The sequence below is a fragment of the Corvus moneduloides genome, chromosome 6 (genome assembly GCF_009650955.1).
Source record: "Corvus moneduloides isolate bCorMon1 chromosome 6, bCorMon1.pri, whole genome shotgun sequence".
Lineage (NCBI taxonomy): Eukaryota > Metazoa > Chordata > Aves > Passeriformes > Corvidae > Corvus > Corvus moneduloides.
In genome coordinates, this window is record NC_045481.1 from 15,112,526 (window position 1) to 15,118,525 (window position 6,000).

The window sequence follows — 6,000 nt, forward strand, 5'->3', positions numbered from 1 at the left end:
GGACCCTCTGGGTGACTGCTCTGGGGATAACAGGCCCAGAGCTCTGTTGAGGAGATCTGTCCCACAGAACAGAATTTCAAACTGCATTATTAGTCCAGAAACCAAAGAAAGCAGTACAACAGGCATCAGTGGAACTCCTTTTCCTGTGCCTCCTTATCTTATCTGATATACTGATACTCTGTTACTCAGTCACTAGAAGTTTAGCAACTTGACCAAAAGCACTTTTTTTTCCCCCTGGATAGCTATAAGAAATAAGATTTCATCATTGTTTATTCTGTCTTATCTTCAGTAGCTGAGCCAGTCACCTACAGACTAGTGGAAGGCATCAGCATGCCTCTACTCACTGACAAAGGACAGCAGCTCACTGAGATGAGATGAAATCACAGCTAAAATCTCTAGTAGATTGCTTTCTTTATGGTTACATGAAAAACTATTTTAAAACGAATCTTCACAGCTGTAAATGACTGTCAGTCCTGTGACAGCAACACAGAAGTTGTTGTGGCAAAACCCCTGTGTGTTCATTCACATGTGTCAGAGTGCCCAGCCTCTGACCAGAACTGATGCTTAAACATCCAGTGCTGTTGGTGTTGGGGCACTGAAAACCACCAGCATTTTTAAGGACATCTTGTTTCAGGCCACACGTGAATGTGGTTGTGCAGGTTATTAGTTGTAGGAGACAAGCATGAGAATCTGGTTTTGTTTGTCATCGCTCCCTAGGCAATCTGGGTATAATTAGAAGCACTCATATTACAGCTTGATCTAGTTCTATCCATTATTTTATATCCCTGGGTTGGCTATGTTATTTACACAGAGAAGCTATTTGCCTGGTAAATGGTGCAGCTGAGAGATTATCAGACAACCTGTGGTGTTGAAATAGCTGGCTTCAAAGCACAGGAAATAACTGTTTAACTAATTTAACATGTTTGGCCACAGGTAAAAGTCTAGCATGACTTAATAATTGTATAATATTTAAAACTTTAACAAAAGCTTGGGGAATTTATTTTATTTTATTTCTTGAGGGATTTATTTTTCAATATTCTCAAAATATATCCTGAGTTCCTCATACAGTCGTTGGGAAAAGACACACTTCTGGAGTGGCTCTGCAGTGGAAATTATCTCAGCCTGTCATGCTGGGCAGTGAGGGTGATGCCATCCCATGGAGCCCAGCAGCATCAGCCAGAAAAACCTGTCTAAGTCAGCAGTCTTCCCAAACAGGCAGATTGTGTATGTATTTTTCTTTGTTGAGTTGGAGTCCTTTGGTCACAGAAGAAAAACTTTCAAACTATTCCAGACTTCAGTAAAATATAAATGCAAAGTTCAAGAAACAAGGGTGTGTTTAAGCTGGTGGCTGCAGAAAAGCTCAGCCTCTTTGGTTAGCACAGGAGATCATCTCACTCTGCTTCTGCCCATGGCCACCAGAAGTGGCAGTGCTGGGGCTGAACACATGAGGCCACTTGGGCAAAGAAAAGGTGGGTTTCCCTACAGGGAGGGCTGATGATAAACAGGAGTTCAGGTGGAAGGAGCCTTGGGGTTGCAGGTGTCAGCCTCACTGCCAGGCAGAGTCACTGACCACGATGCAAATGTCCCAGTGTCATCCATTGGGTGTCCTTGAGTGTGCTGTCCTTTTTTTGGGTAGCACAGACAGGGACAGGAGGGGAAAGGAGAGATTTCCATGAATCTGGAAGTCTGAGGTCAGGAGTGTAAGTGTTTTTGCTGCCGTATTTGTAGGCATGATCTCCCCTGCAGATAAAATACCAATTTCCAAATTCCCCCTTTAACATGACCCAAGCAAAACCCACAATTTTTAGGATGGCTGAGATCACCTTATCGCTGCATAATCAAGAATAGACACTTGAGGACAGCCAGTACATTTTGTTTCAGCTTAGCTCTGCCTGCCATGTGTATCATATTGTAACCAATGCAGGTCACATTTACCAACACAGGGCATATCTCCACAGCTCCAGAAGTGCATCAGGAAGAGATGAGTCTCACACCTGATGCAGTTGGGGAAGTGAACAAAACCACACATCAAGATAGCACAAAATCTGGACATTTTTGAGATTACGGCGAGACTGTGATGACAGCACTTTATAATATACAGATTTCTCCCCAGCTCAAATGCATCACTGTCAAGATGACAAAAGGAGCAGTGGGGTTTAGGACTCTGCTCCCTCCCGGCTGTATCCCCACACCACTGAGCAGTGCTGGTGCTGCTTGATATGCCAGCAGGGCTCCCTAGGTGGGCTGTGCTCCACCAAGGCATGCTGTCTTCCTTCCTGCTTTCGGGGTGACTGCAATTTGCCACCATTCCTACACAAACCCTGGCTAATGGGCAAAGCTACACAGTCCAGGTCCTTCCAGCTGTGCATCTGTTTGCTTAAGTCCTGGCACTCAGTCTCAGTGTCCTATTTCTTTCCTACAGATGCATCCACACACAGATACGCTTATACACACTGATCTTTACTGTATGGTTTGGGGACATCGAAGTGTTAACCACTGTTAGTATAATTAAACCAAATTAAAAGAGACAGTGGCTAAGGCACTCTCAGTGCACAGAGGAGGTTCTATAAGAAAATGCTTTGCTAGCTTATACCTTTGTTTTCTTCTCTCTCAGGGCAAATTTAAGATAATGCTCATGTTTGCATTGCAGTGAGCATGCTGACTCTGCACTGTTCTTCCACCCCAACTCCCTATTGCTTGATTTTAAACTAGGAGATAAAACTCTGGGTAAAGACTCCCTTGCACAGCTCATTTTTCTTTTCAGCAGAACTGAAAAAAGATGAGGCGTTTGCATTTCATGCATACTTAGGACAAAATTTCTAGCCTGGCTTCAACTTTTGCTTTTGCAACCTCATCTGTTAGAGCTTGTTTGCTTGCAGGCTCTCAGCATCATGCTATGGACTGGCCTGAACACCTGTATCTATCACATCTACTTGAAAACACACGCTGTTACCAACATAAACTGCAGTATGTGCATAATTAATTACTAAAGTGGTCCTTGCCTGAGCAAGGGCAGTTAAACCCACAGCCAGCTCAGTGGAGTAATGGAGTTATGTTATTATACCACTGTCTCATACGGAGACTCTTTGTGTGACTTCTCCTGAGCAGCATGAGCTGTACTGGTACAGGCACAGCTGTATTGGTGTAATTGCTCATACAGGGAGGCTCTCACTTGCTCAGCTCTCAGTGAGAACTCAAAACCCATCACACCATGGCAGGTCTGGGCATGCCAAGAGCAAGAGCTGCTCTGTAAGTCAAGTGTGGGAGTCACACAGCCACAGTAGCAGACCTACTCCTGTGGTGCTAGCTAGCAGTGGAAGCCATGAGTTTTGCAAGGCTTCACATGTTGAATTTTGTTCAAAAGGGCAGAAAGAGTTAAATTGATTTCCAAAAATCATATTTGGTGATGTGCTGAATCATTCCATTTTCCATTACACTAGATGCACACAAAACCAAGGTTCTGCTATGATCTAAAGGATTGGTTTAAAATGAAGTAGGTCTAGATTGAAAATTTCCTGTACAGAAACTTTTGTCCTGACATAAGAAATCTTTTTTTATTTGTCATCTGTTGAAGAGTTTAAGAGTTTAAGCTCACCCGAGAAGTCACTCATGCTGGAATGAAAGTCCACACAAGGATTTAGGATAGTAACGCTTTCCCATCATAGTTCCACTGCAATATTTCCTCAGGTGAACAGCCCGATGTCAGTTACAATCTACTGATATAACAATAAAACATATCCACGCTAAAAGGACTGGTACTTTTCCTCCCCTTATTATTGCCGCTTATATGTTTCTTTTCTCATATGAAGAACATCAGTTCTCTATTTTCAATGCTCTGTTTAGTTCTCCTGATCTTCTGCAGCCCATCGTGTTACACATTACCTGGGAGGAGCAATTTGATCTGGTACACAATAGCAGGAGGTGGAGCCTCTGAGCACATTGTCACACATGATCCACGTCACTCGTACACAAGTCTAAGAAGGAGTTGAGACAGGATATCTGGAGCATGTTAAAAGCAAAGACCAACCTGTGTATGGAGTACAGGCAGGGTGGATCATCATTTGATCTGACCTCCCACAAGCATCAAAGTAGGTGCAATGATTATATCCTTCCTTTAGAATGGGAGCATCTTTGTGTCCAAGCTTAGATCTTCCAATGCTTACTATGGCTATGTTGTGCCTAAGCTGTAAGATAACTATGGTCAAGCTGAAGGTATGGGTTTGGGTGGCAAGTGTGTGAACCATGATATTAAAAAGTAAAGTCTGTTCTCTTACAGTCTCTTGATAGAGTCCTCAATTCTGTGTGATTACTGCACTGTGTGTTCACAAGAGCACTTGTTTGCTTGTTGGTCAGAGAGAGCAAAGTCTTGTTAAATACAGCCAGTTGCTCAATAAAATGTAGCTGAAATATCTTATTCACCCTACGCTTATCTTCTACTGAACAGAAATGTTGGCTGACAAGAAGTCTGACCACAGGACTGACTGTCCTTTAGAAGGACAGTGACTGGAACTTGAAGACACCACTGCTCACTGAAGAAGAATGGATGGTGGCTTGTAATTTAAACCTCCTGTCAATGCAAATGCTTCCATGCTCATTACAATGCCAAAAAGAAAAATGAATACCTCCATCAAAAGCAAATTATATGATGCAGAACTCTTGCATTCATTCTATAATCACATGCTGACCAAGGTTACTATCATTTCCTATAGAGTGACTTCAGTGGGATCCAAAAATTGTTTCATTATATAGGGAGCAAAATAGGTGCTTTCAATCAAAAATGACTAAGAAGGAACATGTGACGATGCTAGATGAGGCCTTCTGGGAGGTAAGAAGGATATCTTGGATGTGTTCAGTCACTTACTCTGATCTGGCCACAGCCCCAGGAAGTGTCTGATGTAAGACTGCTCCCACACTGGAGACACCACTCTCTTTAAAGGAATATATAATACAGTGTATTATAGGCTTTTAAATGCTTCAGTTTGGCACAAAATCCTGACTGTAGGAGGCTGGGAATCTTTCCAAGAAAAGGCATAGAGAACAGTGCCGATATTGTAGTTATGGCTGTAGCACAGAAAAGCAAGACTAACCTACAGTTGAATCTCCAACGGGATCCTGACAGTGAAGGTGCTTTGAGCTGACCCATGGTCCACATCCTATGGGAACACAACTTTCTACTCCAAGTGACCCAGAGAGTTACTGAGAGACTGCATTGTCCATGCCAACCATGTGGGAACATGCTGGTACCAGCCAAGGAGCAGACCTCCAATGGCCAGTTATGTTTCATGGGTTGATGGAATCCTGGGCTGGGTTTTGAGGTTACTTTTTCTGAGCTCTGTTCAGTAAAGTCTCAGCTTTCTACAACCTTGATTGTCCTTTTCTTCTCTCCTCCTTCCAGCTGTCCTATCACCTTATAGAAATGGATTCTTACATAAAAACTGCTCATCATGAACGTATCTCACTACTCTTTGTTATCTCAGAAATTAATATTAAGGTTTCATCTACCTCTGACACATTGATGGGATCAACTCACCAGCATAAAAACAAGTATATGAAAGCATATATATTTGCACTTTTTTGGTACATACAAAGAGTTGTGTGGCCTGCAGATTCAGTGAAACCTGGTTTCCATAACTTCTCTGGTGCAGATTATCTGATGTCTGGCAAAGATGAGCTCATCACTTCCTCCCACAGTACAGGCTGTAAAAGTGCCTGCCCTGGATTAGCTCATTCAGCTTCATGAATTTGGTATGTTTCAGACCTTTATCATTTTATCACAGTGGATGCAAGAAAAGAATACTTTCAAAATATATAAAATGCAATTGAGAGAAGGCGAGAGAGAGAGAATGAGATAGAGAAAATATAACCTAAATCTCAAAAACTTCAAGCTGAAAATTTACTGATTCAAAGTTCAGAGTTGGATGGCATTTTAATCAGAAAATATCAGGAACTGGGAAGACCAGTTCTGTAGTGGCCTAAAAGAAACCTCTCAAAAGAACTTTA

The 6,000-nt window shown here is 42.4% G+C and overlaps 1 long non-coding RNA gene across 1 annotated transcript; it reads left to right on the top strand.

The window, feature by feature from the left end:
- The first annotated feature begins 3,916 nt into the window (after nt 1-3,916).
- On the top strand, nt 3,917-5,449 carry LOC116445620. The gene is made up of 2 exons (XR_004240827.1): nt 3,917-4,088; nt 4,445-5,449. It is a non-coding gene; the product is annotated as an uncharacterized LOC116445620 (long non-coding RNA).
- The last annotated feature ends 551 nt before the right edge of the window (nt 5,450-6,000 follow it).